Source organism: Myxine glutinosa, chromosome 10 (assembly GCF_964187855.1).
Source record: "Myxine glutinosa chromosome 10, kmMyxGlut1.1, whole genome shotgun sequence".
NCBI classification, from domain to species: Eukaryota; Metazoa; Chordata; class Myxini; order Myxiniformes; family Myxinidae; genus Myxine; species Myxine glutinosa.
In genome coordinates this window covers 129,068,274-129,089,269 of record NC_136270.1, presented here as the reverse complement: position 1 = coordinate 129,089,269, position 20,996 = coordinate 129,068,274, and the positions used below count along the sequence as shown (strand labels likewise).

The following is a 20,996-nucleotide window of genomic DNA, read 5'->3' as shown; positions in this document are numbered from 1 at the left end:
TTAGAATAAACATTATTGAATTCTTTACAAAACTTTTTGAGGAGCAGACTGTTTGTCATGATACAATGATGGATTTAACCTCTCACCTCCCCTCCCTAACTGAGGCTCAACGGTTGGAGCTTGACCTACCAATCACCCTCCTTGAGCTAACCTGTGCTCTTGCTGCCATGGATTCAGGGAAAGCTCCGGGTATTGACGGTCTACCTCCCAAATTCTTGCTGACATTTTGGGACCTTTTAGGCCCTGAGTTGCTGAATGTTTTGGACACTTCTATACAGACTGGTATAATGCCGCTGAGTCTAAGAAGAGCCGTAGTGTGCTTGCTCCCGAAAACTGAAGATCCCCGACTTTTGGTGAACTGGCGACCGATCTCCCTGCTGTGCACGGACTACAAGCTTTTTTCAAAAGTACTAGCTAATCGACTAAAAAAGGTTATTGGTGATCTAGTACTGCCAGAACAGAGTTACTGTGTTCCTGGAAGATCCATCCATGATAATATTTCTTTAATCAGAGATCTCATTGATGGTAACCGTGTTAAAGAAGACTTTGGAATGATGTCGCTTGATCTTGAAAAGGCATTTGACAGTATCGACCATAAGTTTATGCATCATGTGTTACAGGCATGCGGCCTCGGAGCAAACTTTCGTTCCTACATTTCCTTGCGAAACACGGATGTATTTAGTTTAATTAAGATTAATAATGTGCTGGCTCCCCCCATCAAGGTTCGGAGAGGGGTTCGGCAAGGGTGCCCAGTCTCTGGTTTATTGTTTGCTCTTTCTTTAGAGCCTCTTCTCAATCTACTGAGAAAGAAGATTTCTGGAATAGCACTCTCTCCCATGAGTGCACCGCTAACCCTATGTGCTTATGCGGATGACGTCTGCATCTTTGTAAAAGATAAGGATGATATTGATATCCTTGTTGAGTGCCTATCAAAGTTTCACGCTGCCTCCTCTTTAAAAATCAATTGGAACAAGAGCAAGACGTTATGGATACCTTCCCTTTATCGCAACCTTCTTCAGCCTGTACCACAGCCGCCCCCATCCCTCCCCGCAGGGTTGCTGTGGGGAAGTGAGGGAATTAAGTACTTGGGCATATTCCTTGGTTCCCCACAGTATGCTCAGAGAAATTGGGACGGGGTAATTGAGCAAGTGGGAGAAAGATTGAACCGATGGAAAAGGGTTTTACCTAATTTGTCCTTCAAGGGTCGTGTGCTAGTGATCAACAACTTAGTTGCCACAATGTTGTGGCATAGGTTCATCTGCCTGCAACCGCCGGAGGCCCTACTCAAAGCACTCCAGGGCAAACTGGTGGACTTCTTCTGGGGAGGCTACCACTGGCTACGACCCGATGTGATATGTCGCCCCTCGGCTGAGGGTGGCCACAACCTCGTCGACATCAAAGCCCGCCTAATGGCCTTCCGGCTGCGGTCCATTCAACGTCTCCTCTACATGGAACATCTGCCAGGCCGGCTCCCTGCACGCCTTGTACTGCAGCGAGCGGGTAGGCTCGGGTACGGGTTTGAACTTTTTCAAATGAACCTCCAACATGTCGACATATCGGTTCTCCCTGCTTTTTACCAAAGCCTCTTGAATGCCTGGCAGAGCCTTTCTGTGAGTCGTCAGGCGGACACATATGTAACGAAAATGCTGGCACACGAGCCTTTGTTCTATAACCCTCTCTTTCCCGACATTCCAAAGAGTCGAGATTTTTGCCAACACTTTATAGCAGCTGGTATCGTGAAGGTGCGGCATCTCCGACATGACTCAGGGTATGGTTGGAAATCCGTAAGTGAAATCGCCGACCTGACAGGGATTTGGTCCCATAGGATGATTGCAAAAATGTTGAGGAAAATGATACAGGTGGGACGGCAACTTGGCCTAACTTGGACTCGAGGTACAGAAGAAGATCTAAATGAGCCGACAGTGCCTAAATTGATTGTTGAACCCATTCAAAACGATTTGCCCCCTGTTAGCGATGGGTCAAAGCTTTTCCAGACAATGGACAGCAAGGGCATCTACAAGATGTGCCTCAAGCTGTTAAATGGGAACCCTTCGTTAAATGGAGTTACCCGATGGAAAGGATTGTTACCCGGAGGACCCCCCTCCGAACCTATCTGGGAAGCCATGTATAGTGAGCCCACATCCAAAAGAACAGGTGATCTCCAGTGGCGTTTGGCCCACTGGATTGTTCCCTCCAACACGTTTATTAGACATTTTTCTCCTGTATCTGTTTGTTGTCCCTTCTGTACAGTCAATGAGGACTTGTTTCATGCATTCATAGACTGTATCCGATTATTTCCTTTGTTTCATTGGTTGAATTACATTGCACACGAAATGCATGTTACTTTTTCTTTGAGAAATTTCGTCTTTGGTTTTGCTCCTAAACAGAATCCTGCATCTAAACTGTTTAGTTTCCTAATAGCAACTGCGAAACTTGCTGTTTATTTGACAAGAAAAGACAAACTATCTGGCAAACCGATAGAGCACTGCAATATCATGTTGTGTTTGAATGCATTAGTCTCAGCAAGATTGAAACTGGAATTTACCCTTTCCAACGAGGCCGGAAATTTTCAAAACTTTGTTGATACTTGGTGTGTTGGTGGGTTTTGTGAGGTTAAAGAAACCGAATTTAGAATACTGTTGTGAGATACTGATTGTTTATTATTTGATGATCATTGGGTGCTTCTTCTTTTTCTTTTTTCTTTTTGTTGGCATTATTGATTTCATTGCAAAACGTGTATATTGTTACTTTTATATTTTTGTAATAAAAGGACTAAAAAGTCAAAGTCTGTCTGTCTGTTTCTTTCTTTTTGTCTGTCTGTCTGTTTCTTTCTTTCTTTCTTTCTCTCTCTCTCTCTCTCTCTCTCTCTCTCTCTCTCTGAGTGCATGACTGAAAAAATGGGTATTTTACCCAATCACCCAGTTTTCATTCATGCACTTCTTTGGAGTTTCTTTAGTATGCATGCGAAGTTTCAGGCCACTAGGTTTCATGGTTTTGGAGTTATGGAGGACACACACACACACACACACACACACACACACACACACACACACACACACACACACACACACACACACACACACACACACACACACTTATTATTATAATTGATATATAGTCAACTGCAACAACAGCAGGTAATTGGTTCAGATGGGAGGCCTGTTCCTCATCACTGGTCCACTTTGTACATTTGTGGTCTTCATGAGGACAACCTCGGTGTTCGGCGACTGTTTGAAACCAGACTGGCATGGTTCTAAAAGAAAATGTCGGTGCAGGTACTCCAGATGCTGGATAGTAATATCATGTTGTCGAATCTTGGAAATGAAAGGTAAAAGAGAAACAGGTGTTTAACTGTGATGATCCTTTGTATCTAGGGAAGGATTATTTGTACTTCACGGAGTTGTTGTTGATGTTTCATTGAGAATGTAAATAGAGATGATGCAACAGAGCAATGAAGTATTATTCTCAAAAGTGGAAAGGTAACAAAGTAAGGAGCAACCAAAGGTGATGAAACTGGATCAGACGGAGAGGACGTTTTCTTGAAGTTGCCCATCATTGTATCCTGATTGACAAGTAAACGTGATCAAAACGTACTCGATTGTGCAGAAGAAAGTGCAGAATCCACAGAGTTTTTGTGAAACACAAAACATTCTCCTGGAACGCCATGGCACAAGCTTGGCTAATGATCGACATTGAGTGAGTAGAAAGGGACTTCCCCCCAAGATTTACAAGTTTATCAATGAGTTCTTTTCAATCAAGGTACCATAATACAGGGATTTTGGTTAAGCAGGTGATTTAGTGTAATGGATCACAGCTGTTGTGAATGTTAGCTCGTGAATGAGATTTATTGCCATTTCTCTCGAATTTGCATCATTATGTTGAGAGAATGCAAATCAGGAGTAAACCATGGAGAGTGGTGGACAATTTTAGAGAATCAAATGTAGCGGATCACAACAAAATCAACAAGCATTCTGAGTATTGTGCTGCAATACATGTCCCCTACCGGCAGTCTGTCGTCCGGAAAACTGTTGGGGAAATTACCAAGGGTTATTCACCCACAGGTTCTGAATCGTTCCCAATCGCTAATTACCTCAGGATGGGCTCACCTGTGATTCGCACGCGGGACTTCGATTTATACACCTTGCAGACAGGTCAGCAGAAGCACGAGAAAATAAGTTGTTGATAAAGAACCTTTCGAGTCGCTAAATATCAGTAATTTATTATATTTTCCGGTTCACGATTAATGATCGATGTGCATATATATGTTGCTCGGCTTGGCTCCACCCCTCCCGAAAGCGCGTGCTGTGTCGTGCGTTTGACGTTCACAGACGAGGCTGAGGGCGCGCGGTGCGGCTTGAGGAGAACTCTAGAATAAACAAGAGATATCCATATTTTAAAAATATTTTCGTTTAATTAACGATATCTGCCAAGCCACGCGCCCTATCGCAAATTCCAAAAGGACATTTTAGTAGATTGACATGCTGAACAGATCTGTGAAGTTTCCCCTCGATTGGATCAAAAATGAGGGAGGAGCTCGGTTTTAAAGGTTCATGCTTGAAAACGTCATAACTCTGAAACCATGTGATGCATGACTTTTTTGTTCGCCATGGGTATGCGATTCTGCCTGCAAAGTTTGGCCTCGATCTGTTCAGCCGTTGCAGAGAAAAAGGGGTTTTCGTATTTTCACGAAAAACAATATGGCGCCCGAACCACGTGACCTGTGACGTCATAATTACCATTAAAATATTCTACAGACCGAGTCCCCCCTATGGTGAAAATTTGATCTCAATCGGTCCTATTATTGCAGAGAAAATCTTAAGGCACTGAGTTAAGGAGTGCGGCAGGAATAAAGGAAATTAAGGCGGCAGGAATTATTAAGGCGGCAGGAAGTTAAGGCGGCAGGAATAAAGGAAATCAAAACTTAAAATGGCACTGAGTTAAGGATCATCAGAATTATCAGAATTCCCAAAGTTCAAAATGCCATAACTTTGTCAAAAATGATCGAATCTTCGTGAAGTTCGAACTTGACCTGTAACTTACCATGAGGAAACCATGTACCAAGTTTGAAATCATTAGCATTAAGCGTTTAGAAAAAAAGTCCGGAAAACTGTTCTTTGCGTGACGGACTGACGGACTGAGGGACGGCGTGCAAACCTATAGTCCCCTCTGGTGTACACCGGTAGGGGACTAATAAGTAAAACAAATTGTTCTTGTGTAGTACACCCGCTCTTTACGGGGGCGGCAGGGTCATGTTATTAACCGTTGTGGGGTATATAGATTACAGTAGATCTTCGCTCAGTTCCATAAGTAAAATTTGCCTCATGGATGTCGGGATTCCTCCAAATTTCTTTCAGTTTTGTGTTAAACAGCATTAGCGACTGTTCAAAAAGGTAATCGGATGTGTTTGTGGCTTATAATATTTTTACTTATGGTAGTGCTCCCACAAAACGCCAGGATGAGCTGTTTATACACGTTAACACTGTTTGTTCAAGGAAGAAAACCCCTTGAGAAGGGGGAGATATTATTATTGTTGATTTTGTTTTGTAATAACATTAATATTATATTTGCTGTTGTTATTAGAAGCAGCCTTGGAAAAACGCCATGATAAAGCTATCTTAACACGGATATACACCTCAACACACAACCCCCTTTGCGGAGAAAACGCACTTGGGGAGGGTGACAAATTAATTTGCTACAAACTTCATCGTGTGACACTTAGTCCTCCTGTTAAGTTTGGTTGAGATTGGATAAGTAACGACTGAATGTATCGCAGTAAAAAATCGTCAGACAGACAGACAGACAGACACCAAATTGCATATTTTAGTATGATGATGATTCTGACTGGTAGGTCTGGAGAAGAAGGGTTTTGAAGAAATTGATTAAGTCCGCCATTTTGACCACTTTTTTTTTATAGATATCACCCCAGACAAGGCATACAGCCACTCCAAGGGGCTAAGAGAAGGTTAGAAAAACATAAGGATAACGCAAAACAAAATAAAAATAAATAAATAAATAAAAATAACAAGAAAATATCCAAGACACAGGAAGTAGCAGAAGTTGGGTAAAATGCGATTAAACCTCAAAGATGGAGTAAGTGTGAATTGATATTCGTCTTAAAACCGTGTAGATCGTAGGATAATGGGAAGCATGTTACAGGTAGTGAATTCCAGAGCAAGACAGCACGAGGGATAAAACTATCTGCACACTGCACAGCCTTTCATTCTGCACTTTGGATCAGCTATAGTGTATGGGTGTGCAGAGATGGCAAACCGAGTCTTGGGTCCAAACACTATGGGAGGAACCTAGTTAGAAAGTCCAACAGAACATTTGCCATGAAAATATCTGTAGAACAAACCAAGAGTGGCACCTGACCTACGGTGAGAGAGTGGTTGAAGAGTTGAATACATCTCCACACCAACCAGGTTGACTATGCGTTTCTGGGGCCTATCAAGTGAAGATAAGTGGCAGGCTGGTGCTCCAGCCCAAATGTGACAGCAGTAATCCATGAGGGGACGTATAGTTGCCTTATACAGGTACAAAACAGCCTCAGGAGGTAAATACCTCTGCACTTGATAAAGACAACCAGCTCGTTTGGAAGCACTCCTAGCAATACCAGAAATGTATTTATCCTGACGGAGGTTAGAAGACATGTCCAGACCAAGAAGCTGAAGCTCCGATGATTCTGTTAAGGTTGAAGAACCCATGTGCACAGAAGAGAAAGACCTGTTTCTAGAACAGATATGGAGAACAATTTAGTTTTCTTTGCATTGAAGGTTACCAGGCAGTCGTGCCTCCACTTCAACACATTCTCCAAATCATTGTCCAGAGAAACTCCAACATCATTACGAGTGGCATCGAGTGAATCAGCAGACGTACAGGAGAGTGAGGGATCATCAGCATACATGGCTAGCTGAGACAGAACATTATCAGGAAGATCATTGATATAAACAAGGAACAATGTGGGACCAAGGACAGAACCCTGTGGAACACCAGAATTGATGGAGCAAGTAGGAGAAGATTGACCCTCAAGTACCACCTTCATCTTGCGATTTGTAAGGAAAGCCGAGATGATTGAATGCATCACTCGAGATACACCATGTGACTGAAGCTTGTGGAGCAGACGCCTGTGCCAAACTTTATCAAAAGCTTTTGAGACATCCAAAGGAACTAATCGAGCTTCACCCTTGAGCTCCAATTCCCTGTTGATATTATCCGTAATTAAGGATAGATCACCAGTAGAGCGAGAATAACAAAGGCCATACTGGCAGTCAGTGAGACATTCCTTGTCCTCCAGATGGCTGAGAAGTTGTTCATTGATGAAGCACTTGACCAGAAAGAGATCAGACAGGGAAACAGGTTTGAGTATCTGCGAGGAACAGTGACCGGGGATGGTAAATCCGAGGCAGAGATGCGGAGGATTCAGGTGGGTACGAATGCATGGAGGAGGGTGGAGGGAGTAATGGCAGACACAAAGATTTCAAGGAGACTCAAAGGAAAGGTCCTGATGTCATGTGTAACGCCGGCGTACCTTTATGGTCTGGAGACGGTGGCACTGATAGAGAGACAACAACAGAGGCTGCCGGTTTGCGAGAACAACTGGGTCACGAGGATTGTGGGAGTGAAGAGGGTGGATAGAAGGAGAATGGATGAACTGAAGGATGAGATTGATGTGCATATGAGCTTGATGGGGAGATTGGTGAAATGCCGGCTGACATGGGCTGGACATTTGGTGCAGATGGGGGAAGAGAGAACGGTAAAGAGAGCAGATAGGTTGATGGAGCAAGGTAGGAGGCAAAGAGGTGGACCGTGGTTGAGATGGGAGGATTGTGTGAAGAGGGATATCAGTAAGGTGGGGTTGGTTGGAGAGTGGAAAGAGTTGGCTGAGTACAGAGGGGAGTGGAGGAGGATCATGGTCAAGGCAGCGCAGGAGATTGGTACCATTGCACCTCAACCCTTATAAAGGGAAGGGGACGAGAAAATAATAATAATAATAGGAATCGACATCCTTTGCCATCTTTTCGACAAATGAAGGCGTGCACGTGTGGTGCCAACCTAAATAACTCTCCAACCCTGAGTGCTTGGTTCCAACAGTGAAGGGTCCAGGTGGTTCTGAAATGTTGTGGACACATTTTCCTGGCATGGTTGGGGTGCAGTCATTCCCTTATGGCGCTTTTCCACCGCGGTACCGTACCGTACCGTACCCAAGTACCCGTGCTAAATTTGGTTCATGCTATGGGTAGGTACCAAGCGAGGCGAACCCGGACCTATTGGTGGAGCTAGCAATACTGCAGACCGTTGATTGGGTCAATCACAATCGTCACAGAACCGTTTCAGCCCAGAACCTCTCCAAACGGCGGATCCACAACCCTGACTGCAAGTGCAGGTCCACATCAGTAGATTACTCAACATCAATGGACCCACAACCTCAAAGTTGTAAATATCTGATGTAAATTCAGCAAGAAAGCGAAAGGTTTCTAGCTATTTCTAGTGGTAATGTTACTAGCTGTATACGAAGGCTAACGTAACATACTGTACCTGTATTCTTTGTTTGCACCGAGTCGACGAACAAGGCCCAAATCTTCGTTGTCGGTCTTCATAATTGTCCGCAATGGTTTCTTTCTCTTTTTAGCTTCCTCTTTCTGGCGTCTATTAGCTTCTTCTCAAACACGTCCTCTCTCGTTTTTCATTTCGCTAAAAAAACTCATGTTCAGATAAAACCAAAACCCCACGAAGAAGTAAACCACAGCTTCAAGTTCCTCCACAGTTGTCCAGCTGTTTACAGTTTAGTATCGCATCATGTGAAATGACGTCATCACAGCGGTCGCGTTTTTTTTTCGTCACTTCAGATAACTCCGCCTATTTTCACGGTTCTGTTGTGTGATGGAAAAAACCACTGATCTCTATACTAACTGGATTGGAGGCTCGACGCCAAATCAACGCTGATCGGTCCATTCGCTGTGAAGTCACCGGAAGTAGATTCGTCGCCATATTGGTTCCCCCAGGAAATCTGCGTCCGTTCGTTGTCTTTATCAAAAGACAATGCCTGCTATATTTTATAAAATAATTTAATCGAAATTTCAACAAAACATTCGATTCAAATTGACTTTAGACAGCAAGTTTCTGTGAGGAAAGATGCCGTCCTGTACACATGTTGCTATTTTATATTCTGTAATTATAATTTATCATAACTTGGCAATATCCTGACATGTCCTGGAGGAGAAAAACAAAAATATTTACGATGACCATCATGTTTCTCTGCCCAGAAGTATAACTCAGAAGTTTGTTTTCACTATACTCTTCTGATTCAGATTCTTTGATAAATGGATGCAATTTATTTTCAATGGTACTCACTTCAGTAAGAATATTGTGCCATGTGGAATGAAAAAACAAAACAAAACAAAACCAACACTTGACCACAAATATGATATTGAAGTGTGGTGACTGCGCACACAACTTGCTTGCCAAAGAGGTAGGCCACAACGCGTTTGATAAAACCAAAAGAGTCTTTATTTCGAAAGCTCGAACTGCAGCACTGGGCGGGCTCGAGCTTAGAGCCCGCATATATGTGCCGAGGCCACGCCTAGTCCCCGGGCGTGGCCGATTGGTCGAAGGGCGGGGCATGTGCCATCGGTCCCCGCCTGGGCGCTCGCGCCACCCACTGGTGCGCGGAATTATTACCCCTTGTCCCCGCCACACGCGCCCCCCCAGAATTCCCGCGCACCTGAAGGGTGAGTTTGCGGGGAAGCCGGATGACCCGACCGAAACGCCCCCTGGCGATGGGTGCAGGGCTGGGGGGTAGCGGGCCGGCGGGGCTGGGGGTGCCGGGGGTCCGACCGCCGGGGGGAGGCCTCGACGCGGAGGCAGAGCTGCTGGCGGGGGTGCCGGGGGTCCGACCGCCGGGGGGCGGCCCCGACGCGGAGGCAGAGCTGCTGGCGGGGGGTGGTCCGGATTGAGGTGGGCCGGCTTGAGGCGGTCCACGGAAATGCGATCCGGGGCACCGCCGATGTCGACCGTGAAAAATTTGCCCCGGTCTCCAGCACGCGGAAGGGCCCGTCGTACGGGGGCCGTAGCGGTACCCGGTGGGCGTCGTGCCGGATGTATACGTACTTTGTCGTGCGAAGCTCCGAGGCGACGTGGGAAGGCGGGCAACCGTGGTGTGCCGTTGGCACCGGGGCGAACCTCCGGGCGGTCTCCTTAAGGGCGGAGCGCTGTTGCGCCGCGGACCAAGGAGCCGTGGAGTCGCGGATAAATTCACCCGGTACCCGCAGTGGTTGCCCGAAGACCAGCTCCGCCGAGGACGCGCGCAGGTCGTCCTTGGGCACCGTCCTGAGGCCCAGCAGGACCCAGGGGAGACTGTCGACCCAGCCGCCGTCGCGGAGGCTGGCCCGGAGCGCGGCCTTCATGGAGCGATGAAAGTGCTCGCACAGGCCATTGGCCTGGGGGTGGTAGGGCGTGGTGTGGTGTAGCTTCACCCCGAGCCCTTGCGCCACCGCGGCCCAGAGCTCCGAGGTGAACTGGGGGCCGCGTTCGGACGAGATGTCCGAGGGGGCACCGAACCGGGCAACCCAAGTGGCGATAAAGGCTTGCGCCACCTCAGCCGCAGACGTCGCCGCCAATGGGATGGCCTCCGGGCACCGCGTGGTGCGGTCGACCATGGTGAGGAGGTGGGTGAACTCTCGCGAGGGGGGCAGAGGTCCCACCAAGTCGACGTGCACGTGGTCGAACCGCCGCTCGGGCACCGTAAACGGGGCCAACGGTGCCTGGGTGTGGCGGTGGACCTTTGCGCGCTGGCATGCGAGGCACGTCCTGGCCCAGTCGCGGACGTCCTTCCTGAGGCCATGCCAGACGAACTTCGCCCTGACGAGTTTCTGGGATGCCCTCGCGCCAGGGTGGGACAGGCCGTGGATGGCGTCGAACACCGGGCGCTGCCAGCCAGCGGGCACGATGGGGCGAGGCCGGCCGAGGGAGACGTCACATAGGAGGGCCGTGCCCGCGGCGTCGAACGGCACCTCGGTGATGCAGAGGCCCGTGACGGCGGTCCGCAAGGCCTGGACGCCGGGGTCGGCGGTCTGGGCCTCCGCCATCCGGGCATAGTCGACCCCGAGGTGGACCGCGTGCACGACGGACCGGGAAAGGCAATCCGCCACCGGGTTGTCCTTACCCGCCACATGACGGATGTCTGTCATGTACTCGGACACGGCAGAGAGGTGACGCTGCTGCCGTGCCGACCATGGCTCGGCGACTTTGGCCATCGCGAACACAAGGGGCTTGTGGTCAACGAAGGCCGTGAACGGGCGGCCCTCCAGCAGATGGCGGAAGTGTCGGACCCCCAGGTGGAGCCCGAGCAACTCACGGTCGAAGGTGCTGTACCGGCGTTCGTGCCGGCGAAGCTGCCGGCTGAAAAATGCCAGCAGTTGCCAAGCACCACGCACCCATTGCTCGTGCACCGCGCCCACCACGTAGTCCGACGCGTCGGTGGTGAGGGCGATCGGTGCATCGGGCGCCGGGTGCGCCAGCATGGTGGCGTCGGCCAGAGCCAGCTTTGCGCCCGCGAACACCGCGGCCATCGGCTCCAACCATGCGATGTCACCTTTGCCCGGCTTGCCCCGTAGGGCCTCGTGCAAGGGGCGGAGGAGCTGGGCGACGTGGGGCACGAAGCGGTGGTAAAAGTTTACCATGCCCAGGAACTCCTGGAGCCCCTTGATCGTGCGGGGCCGCGGGAAATCCCTGACCGCCTCCACCTTGGCCGCTAAAGGGACGGCCCCGTGCTCGGTGATGCGGTGCCCCAAGAAGTCGATGGTGGCGACGCCAAAACGGCACTTGGCGGGGTTGATGATGAGGCCATGCTGGCCCAGGCGTTCGAAAAGCATGCGGAGGTGGAGCAGGTGCTCCTCCCTGGACGCGCTCGCAACTAGGATGTCGTCCAGGTAGACAAACAGGAAAGGTAAGTCACGCAAGAAGCTATCCATGAGCCGCTGGAACGCCTGAGCCGCATCCTTCAACCTGAAGGGCATCCTGAGGAATTCGAAGAGGCCGAAAGGGGTGATGACGGCCGTCTTCAGGACGTCGTCCGGTTGGACGGGGACCTGATGGTAGCCCCAGATGAGGTCCACCTTAGAAAACACGGTCGTGTTGGCCAACGTGGCGGAAAAGTCCTGAATGTGTGGGACCGGGTAGCGGTCGGGGGTGGTGGCATCGTTGAGCCGGTAGTCCCCGCACGGCCGCCATCCCCCGCCGGGCTTCGGCATGATGTGCAGCGGAGAAGCCCAAGCGCTGTTGGAGCGCCGCACGATCCCCAGCCGCTCCAGCGTGGCGAACTCCGCTTTCGCCACCGCGAGCTTCATGGGCTCGAGTCGGCGTGCCCGGGCATAGACCAGCGGCCCGACCGTGGGGATGTGGTGCTCCACCCCGTGTTTAACGGCCACCGCTGAGAAGGTGGGCGGCGTGAGGGGTCGGGAAACTGGCGAGGAGGCGGGTAAAGTCGTCCGCTGCCGGAAGCGTGCAAACTAAACTCGCCGGGACGGAACCCTCCAGCAAGCCGCTTGGCAAGCTGCTCGGTGAGCCGCTCAGTGAGCCGCTCAACGAGCCGCTCAGCGAACAAGCGAGCGAGCTAAAGGTTTTGGCCTGGACGAGCCGTCTGCGCTTCACGTCGATGAACAACCCATTTGCACATAGGAAGTCCGCACCAAGCAATGCCATTGGCACGCTGGCGGTCACGAACGACCATTGAAAGCGCTGCCCTCCGAACCGCAGGGAGAGGCAGCGCTTCCCAAATGTGCGGATGGGTGTACAGTTGGCGGTGAGCAACGCGGGGCCCCGGCCCGCGTTTCGCTTGTCGGACGTGGAGGCGGGGATGACGCTTACCTGCGCTCCTGTATCGCAGAGGAAAGGGCGCCCGGACAAGGTGTCCATAATGAATAGGAGGCTGCCGGAATGGCCGACGCTCAGGGCCGCTAATGAGCACCGGCCTGGTCGTTTCCCGACTTGTGAAAAGAGCATGGCGGGCGACACGTCCTAGCCTTGTGGCCGAAGCTGGCGTGGAAATAGCACCAGGCTTGCGGCGGCAGGGGCGGCGGCGGCCGCGGCAGCCGCAGTTTTCTCGGCGGCGGTGGTGGTGGTGGGTGGGGCGCGGCAGCGGCCACGAGGGACGCTGTAGCCTCTGCCTCGGGATCCACGACGGCAGCACCGTAACTCGACCACGTGTCGCAAGCCGCAAAGAACTTGTCGGCCTCTACGGCCAGGGCGCGGGGTTCCCTTATTTTGTAACCGGCCAGCGCGAGGCGTACCTGTAGAGGTAGCTGGCATAGGAAAAGCGCCTGGAATAAGAAATCCGGGGCTTGGTCACCCAGCAGCGACAGCATATAATCCATCCGCACGGATGGTCGTGTGTCGCCGAGTGCGGGAAGGTCCAGGAGGCGGTCGGCCCGTTCGATCTCCGTGAGGCCGAACGTGGCGATGAGGAGACGTTTGAGCGCCCCGTACTTGTGGTCGACCGGCGGGTGCCGCAGGATGGACACGACTCGGGCGGCAGTGCCGGGCCTGTGGGCGGCGACCACGTGGTAGTAATGGGTCTCGTCCGCCGTTATGCCTCGAAGCTGAAATTGCGCTTCGGCCTGCACGAACCACATATCGGCCTGTGCTTCCCAAAACCCTGGGAGTTTTACCACGACGGCGTTGTTGGCCATGGCGCGTTCGGTGGTCAGCAACGGCTGAACCAATCGGGGTCGCCAGTGAAGTGTGGTGCTGCGCACACAACTTGCTTGCCAAAGAGGTAGGCCACAACGCGTTTGATAAAACCAAAAGAGTCTTTATTACGAAAGCTCGAACTGCAGCACTGAGCGGGCTCGAGCTTAGAGCCCGCATATATGTGCCGAGGCCACGCCTAGTCCCCGGGCGTGGCCGATCGGTCGAAGGGCGGGGCATGTACCATCGGTCCCCGCCTGGGCGCTCGCGCCACCGACTGGTGCGCGGAATTATTACCCCTTGTGCCCGCCACAGTATACAAGTAATCACATACCAATTTATTTTGCAGATCCATGTTATATTATCAGCCATGAAAAAGTGAACGCAGCCCTATTTTCCTATTCTTTAAATTTTTAAAGAATATTTAATTACTATTAATATTTAATAATAATATTAATATTATTTAATATTTAATTTAATTTATTTAATTATATTTAATTAATTAATTGTTTAATATTTAATATTGTAGGAGTCGTGGATGACGAGAGGACGAGGCCATTTCTCAGCTGTTCAAAGCTCCTTTATTCCAACAGCACTGAAGCGCGACCGGAACTCCGAAAGCATTTTATAACGACACCCCACCACGGGGGGGGCGTGGCTCCAACAACCGCGCGCACGCCACGCCTATACAATCAATAACCCACTGGAGCCATGCCTGTGGATTATGTCCCAATGGGGTAACCCCCACATGCGCCCCCCCCCCCACCCCCCAGAATTCACTCGCACGGGCAATGTCCGTTTTCGGGGGTGGGCCAACCGAGGGGCTGGTCCGGCTTGAGGCGGTCCACCGAGGCTGCTGAGGTTCCTCACGGGCCTCCCGAGGCTGCTGAGGTTCTTCACGGGCCTCCCGAGGCTGCTGAGGTTCCCAACGGGCCTCCCGAGGCTGCTGAGGTTCCCAACGGGCCTCCCGAGGCTGCTGAGGTTCCCCACGGGCCTCCCGAGGCTGCTGAGGTTCCTCACGGGCCTCCCGAGGCTGCTGAGGTTCCTCATGGGCCTCCCAAGGCTGCTGAGGTTCCTCATAGGCCTCCCGAGGCTGCTGAGGTTCCCCACGGGCCTCCCGAGGCTGGGGTCGCCCAGCCGGCTAGAGAAAGTAGTTCGAGGGCACGCTCGGCCTCAGTGTGTGCAAAGGTTACGAGCAGCAGTGCTGCCAGCGTCAGTGCGCGCAAAGGTTGCGAGCAGCAGTGCCGCCAGCGTCAGTGTGCGCAAAGGTTACGAGCAGCAGTGCCGCCAGCGTCAGTGCGCGCGAAGGTTACGAGCAGCAGTGCCGCCAGGGTCAGTGCGCGCGAAGGTTACGAGCAGCAGTGCCGCCAGCGTCAGTGCGCGTGAAGGTGACGAGCAGCAGTGCCACCAGCGTCATTGCACGCGAAGGTGACGAGCAGCAGTGCTGCCAGCGTCAGTGCGCGTGAAGGTGATGAGCAGCAGCGCGAAGGTGACGAGCAGCAGTGCCGCCAGCGTCAGCGCGCGTGAAGGTGACAAGCAGCAGTGCCGCCAGCGTCTCGTACTTGCGTCCCTTCGGAGGATCCTGGAGAAGGCTCACCACTCTGGTCGCGGTGGAGGAGCCGAGCGCAGACGCGACCCAACAATACTCCATGTCGACCGTGGAAATGTTCCGGAGGGCGAACTGGGCCTCAGCCTGCGCGAACCAAACGGCCGCTTGTCGTTCCCAAAACTCCGGCAGTTCGATCGAAACTGCGTTTGTCGCCATGCTCGTTTGAAGCCCCCGAAAACGTTCTGGGGCAAGATGGGGTCACCAATGTAGGAGTCGCGGATGACGAGAGGACGAGGCCATTTCTCAGCTGTTCAAAGCTCCTTTATTCCAACAGCACTGAAGCGCGACCGGAACTCCGAAAGCATTTTATAACCACACCCCACCACGGGGGGCGTGGCTCCAACAACCGCGCACACGCCACGCCCATACAATCAATAGCCCCACTGGAACCGTGCCTGTGGATTATGTCCCAAAGGGGTAACCCCCACAATATTATTATTTATTACTAGCCGAAACCCGTGGAACATCCACGGAAGGGAGGATGTGGTGTATGGATAGAGTGGACCATTATGGATGGCATAGGGGATTTGCTTGTCCGAGTAAGAGTTAGGAAGGAAGATGAGAATGAAGAGTGCGTATATGAACAACGATCGCCGATATCGGCACAAATGGATTGTCCACTTAGTGGATGGCTTGCTTTCGCCTTCGCCTGTCCAATCAGCGGACGGCTTGCTTCGCCTTCGCCCAGCAGACGCCAATACGATGGCGTCGTAAGATGGTGTCATATCGGCAGTTAATCGGATGCTTTTGGGCCCCAACGTCGGCTAATTCAGATTTTTCGAGTATGGCTGTACGTGATAAACAAAGGCAACGGTTCGTAGATCGTAAATCCATTAGTGCCGTGGGCATCGGGTCACTGGGTGCGGCGTAAATGGGATAACAAAGTCGAGTCCTTTCGCTATTATTATATAGATTAGAATACTTAATTTATTTAATATTTAATATTTCATTAGAGGGAATTTAAAGAATTTAATATTTAATTATCAGCATATTTCCTACGAAAATTCCACCTTCCCAATTTATTTTATTCCATTCCGAATTGATTTTAATCCGTTCCAGGGTTGAATAAGCATTATTACAGGATTGATGAAATGCCATCATACGCTGCTTACGGTTATAAAAACCGCAGCTGTCGATTTGAATGAAGAAGAGGAATCACATTACATCGGTAAATGACATTCGTTTTGGGGAATCGTGGCGGAGCAAAGATGGCGGACAAATGGCTTCAAAAAATGAGCTTCCCTTCATATCCAGTTAATATAGAGATCAGTGGAAAAAACACACAGCGATTACCGTACTGTACCGTACAGTTCCGTACCGAACCGAACTGTACCATACCATAATGTAGCCTACAGTGCCATGCCGTAACGTACCATAATGTAGCCTACAGTGCCATACCGTACCGAACTGTACTGTGCAGTGCCATACCGTACCGTACCGAAACGTAATGTACAGAGCCATACCGTACCGAACTGTACTGTGCAGTGCCATACCGTACCGTACCAAACCGTAATGTAACTACAGTGCCCTACCGTACCGTAGCATACTGTAGGCCTACAGTGCCATACCGAACCGTACCGTACTGTACAGTGCAATACCGTACCGTACCGGACTGTACAGTGCAATACCGTACCGTACCGTCCCGTGCCATACCGAACCGTATTGTACCGTACTGTACAGTGCCGTACCGAACCATTCTGTGCAATGGAAAAGCGTCATTAGAAGGCACGGTCAATGCCAATCGGTACTTAAAGGTGCTGAGTGGTCATCTTCACCCATGGTGCAGCATTTCTTTCCTGCCGGGACAGGGGTCTTCCAGGATGGCAACACCTCAATCAACAGAGCACGTGTTCGCCCAATGGTTTGATGAGCACGACACCGATGAATATCCATACATCATGCCCTTTTCAGTCACCAGATCTGAACCCAATCGGGCATTTATGGGATATTCTGGAACAACACCTGAGACAGCGTTTTCCATCTCCATCAAACAGGTGAGTTGATTGACTTTCTTGTGGAAGAATGGTGCCGCTTCCCTCCTGCAGACTCCATGCCACAACGCCTACAGGCCCTACTGGTCGCACGTGGTGGTCCAACGCCCTATTGAGTGACTTTACATTGGTGCTTCCATTTTTTTGTCCACTACCTGTAGAGTATATCTGAAAATCATAGAAAAAAACATGGCTGGGCTGATCACCAAGGTTTGCAAACGTGTTGGTAGTCACCTGAGTCAGGTCATGGGCACAAAAAATATCCCCCCAGATTGCAGAAGAAAGGCAGTGCCAGCAAGATGGAATCACCGTCGACAACTAGCGAAGCCAGGTGCGACGAGCCTTACCTTTGTACCCTTTCTCTAAAGGCTTCATGAGCAGAAACTGAAACAAACTCAGGTATCAAAGTTCAAAAAGTGAAAAGGTCTGGATGAACATCTCAAGCGACCATTATGCGGCGTGATTTTGCAGCTGTTAAAACCAACTGTGCCACCAATATAATAATAAATAAATTATAAATAACAAATAAAATAATTAAAGAATAAATAAAATAATTAAATAATTTGAAGAAATTAAAAAAAAGAAATAAATAAACAAATAAGTAAATAAAGAAATAAATAAATAAATTTATGAATAAATAATAAATAATAATTTAATTTTTTTTTTTTTTTTTGTGTACAGAGTCGAGGCTCGTGAAAGAGCTAACATAAATCAAACAAACAAGCAAACAAAGTATATAAAAAGGGGAGCGGTCGACAAGATGGGGAGAGAAAGGGAGGAAGCACACAAACACAACATTTGAGAGCAGGGACATTGGGAGATGTTTTTGGAGGGAGAGGGCCTGCCCTGGGGGGAGGCAGGATAGGTATAAAACGCAAGGACACCAAGGAATTCCAGGAAAGAAGTCAAAAGTCACGTCAAAAAAGTGGATTTGGGGTGAAATTAGCGGGGGTAGAAAAGATCCAGGTTTTGGATTGGGGAAGATAAGAGATGGTGGTGAACAGCCGTTTTAAAGACCTGGAGGGAGGAGTGGGATTGAAGAGAGTGAGGGAGTTTGTTCCAGAGGCGGGAGAAAAGAGGAATGAAGGAGTGAAGGTGAGCAGAGAGTCTTGATTTTGGCAGTTTAACCATAAGAGGGTTGCAGGCAGATCTTGTGCGACCTGCAGGAATATTTGGGGGACAGAGCCCAGAGAGAGCTGGGGGAGCAAGGCCGGAGAGGAGTCGGTAGAAGACGGAAAGACCACCAACCTGCCTGCGGTGATTAAGTGAAAGGCCCTCGGAGATAGCGTCATCGCGGGAGATTCCAATGATTCTGAACGCTTTGGTTTCAACAGCGTGAAGACGAGCTAGGTGTGAGGCAGGAGCACCAGCCCAGAGGGGAGAGCAGTACTCCATTGAGCTGTGGATGAAAGCCTTGTATGTGGTGAGGAGCTCAGGTGTGCCAAGGAAGGACTTCGCACGAAGGAGGATGCCCAGTCGGCGACTGGCTTTGGAGGCCAGCTTGGAAATGTGGTTTTCCCAGGAAAGATCATGGCAGATAGTGAGACCCAAAAGCTTGAGTGACAGAACTTCTTGGAGAGGATTATTCAGAAAGTAGATGGGAGGGTTGTCCAGTCGGTCTTTTCAGAGAGACATCGTAAGAGTGTGAGATTTGTCAGGATTGAAAGACATGTTCCACTTGTTTGCCCAGTCTGTGATTTTGTCCAGGTCTGCAGAGAGTGAGGAGGCTGGAGACTGCCAATCTGAGGGATGAGGAATGGAGCGGCAGAGAGTGGAGTCATCAGCAAAGAGATTGAGAGGATTTTCAAGAGAGTCAGAGAGATCATTGTTGAAGACCAGAAAAAGCACAGGGCCCAGAACACTGCCTTGGGGATCTCCAGCCTGAATAGGAAGAGGAGATGAGAGAAACCCATTCAGGGCCACACGTTGACGACGACTAGAGAGGAAGTCCGCCAGCCATGCGTGGAGATTTCCATGGATACCAAAGGAGGAGAGTTTGGTGAGCAGAGTGGGGTGCCAGACCGTATTGAAGGCACGTGATATGTCGAGGGAGACAGCTCTAATTTCCTGTTTGGCATTGAGGACCTCCATCCATTGTTGAGACAGCAGAAGCAGCATGTCCAGGGTAGAGTGACCTGGTCTGAAACCAAATTGATGATCAGAGATCAAGCCATTGGAGAAGACGAAAGATTTCATATCCGAAGCAATGATGGATTCCATGACTTTGCTGATAATTGGGAGAAGGCTGATTGGTCTGTAGTTGCTAGGATCTGTTTTTGCACCTTTTTTGTGCAAAGCGGTGATGTTGGCTGATTTCCAAGCAGATGGCAGTTGACCATGAGCAAAAGAGAGGGTGAAGAGAACAGAGAGAGGGAGTGAAAGAGCAGAAGAACAGGATTTTAGGACCCGTGGGCTGATGCCGTCAGGTCCAGTTGCAGAATCAGAGTCGAGGGTTGACAGAAACTTTTCCACCTTGTCAGGAGGAAAGGACATGGAGTCCAGGAGCAGCTGGGTACGACTGGGTATGGTGGGTACAGAGAGGGATGGGTTTGGGACACAAGATTTAGAGGCAAACACAGAGTTGAGGCATTCAGCTTTTTCACATGCGGAGTCAGCTGTGTAGCCGTTTGAGGTAAGGGAGGGGATGGAGGGGGAACAAACACCAGAAACAGATTTGACCAGACGCCACCAGGATTTGGAAGAGGGTGACAGATAAGAGAGTTCGGTCTTGAGAACGGGAAATTAAATAATTAAATTATAAATGTAGGCCTCATGTGTCTGATAGATGAACTGAATCATCGCTATCGCTGACAAGAGGCAAAGACGAATGCACATCGAGTAACAGGAAAACCAATGAATTAATTTGTTTTTATTACACATAAATCTATAAAATGGCGACATACTTATGTTGATGTATGACCAGCATTTGGGATGGGTACGTTGGCAGATACCCAGGTTGCTGATTTATAAATGTCACCCGAAATCCCAAACCAAAGATTTCATGGAAACAAATTTCCACAATTCCTCAAAATTGTCCTCGAGCGATATCACTCACATATACACAATGAATTACAATTTCATCCGACGTTGCTCGAGTTACGACATACAAACCCGACCGATCCACCATTTGTTAAATTGAACACATGCGAAATAAATCGATGTTCTTTCAGTGAATTTCCGTTTTTATCCACCTGGAACAAAATTGCTAAAGGTATTTAAAGCCATTCAAATGTGGAAAATGGATTACGATTTCCTTTGAAATCGTTCCACTTAATTCAGAGCACATTAATTAATTTCAACTTGTGCTTTGTTAATTTTAATAACGAATTTCAACAACATCACAACTTAATCTTGTGACAAGACTGCGATAGGATGCCAACTGATGGGGATTTCAACAAGCTGCACCTGTCAGGTGCGCACGTCGGTGTTTGTGAAGTTCGGAGCTTTTCCCATAAATGGTTCACACAAACAATTCAAAATAATTTAAACGTTAAACTGCCAAAATCTCGGCTCTCTGCTCACCTTCACTCCTTCATTCCTCTTTTCTCCCGCCTCTGGAACAAACTCCCCCACTCCCTTCAATCCCACTCCTCCCTCCAGGTCTTTAAAACAGCTGGCCATCTCTTATCTTCCCCCATCCAAAACCTTGATCTTTTCTACCCCCGTTAATTCACCCCAGATCCACTTTTCTGAAATACCAACTTCTTTCCTGG

At 49.7% G+C, this 20,996-nt stretch overlaps 1 protein-coding gene across 1 annotated transcript in view; it reads right to left on the bottom strand.

The window, feature by feature from the left end:
• LOC137433762 (acid-sensing ion channel 1) overlaps positions 1–20,996 on the bottom strand; it is a 673,311-nt gene that overhangs the window by 86,805 nt on the left and 565,510 nt on the right. The window lies entirely within an intron of this gene.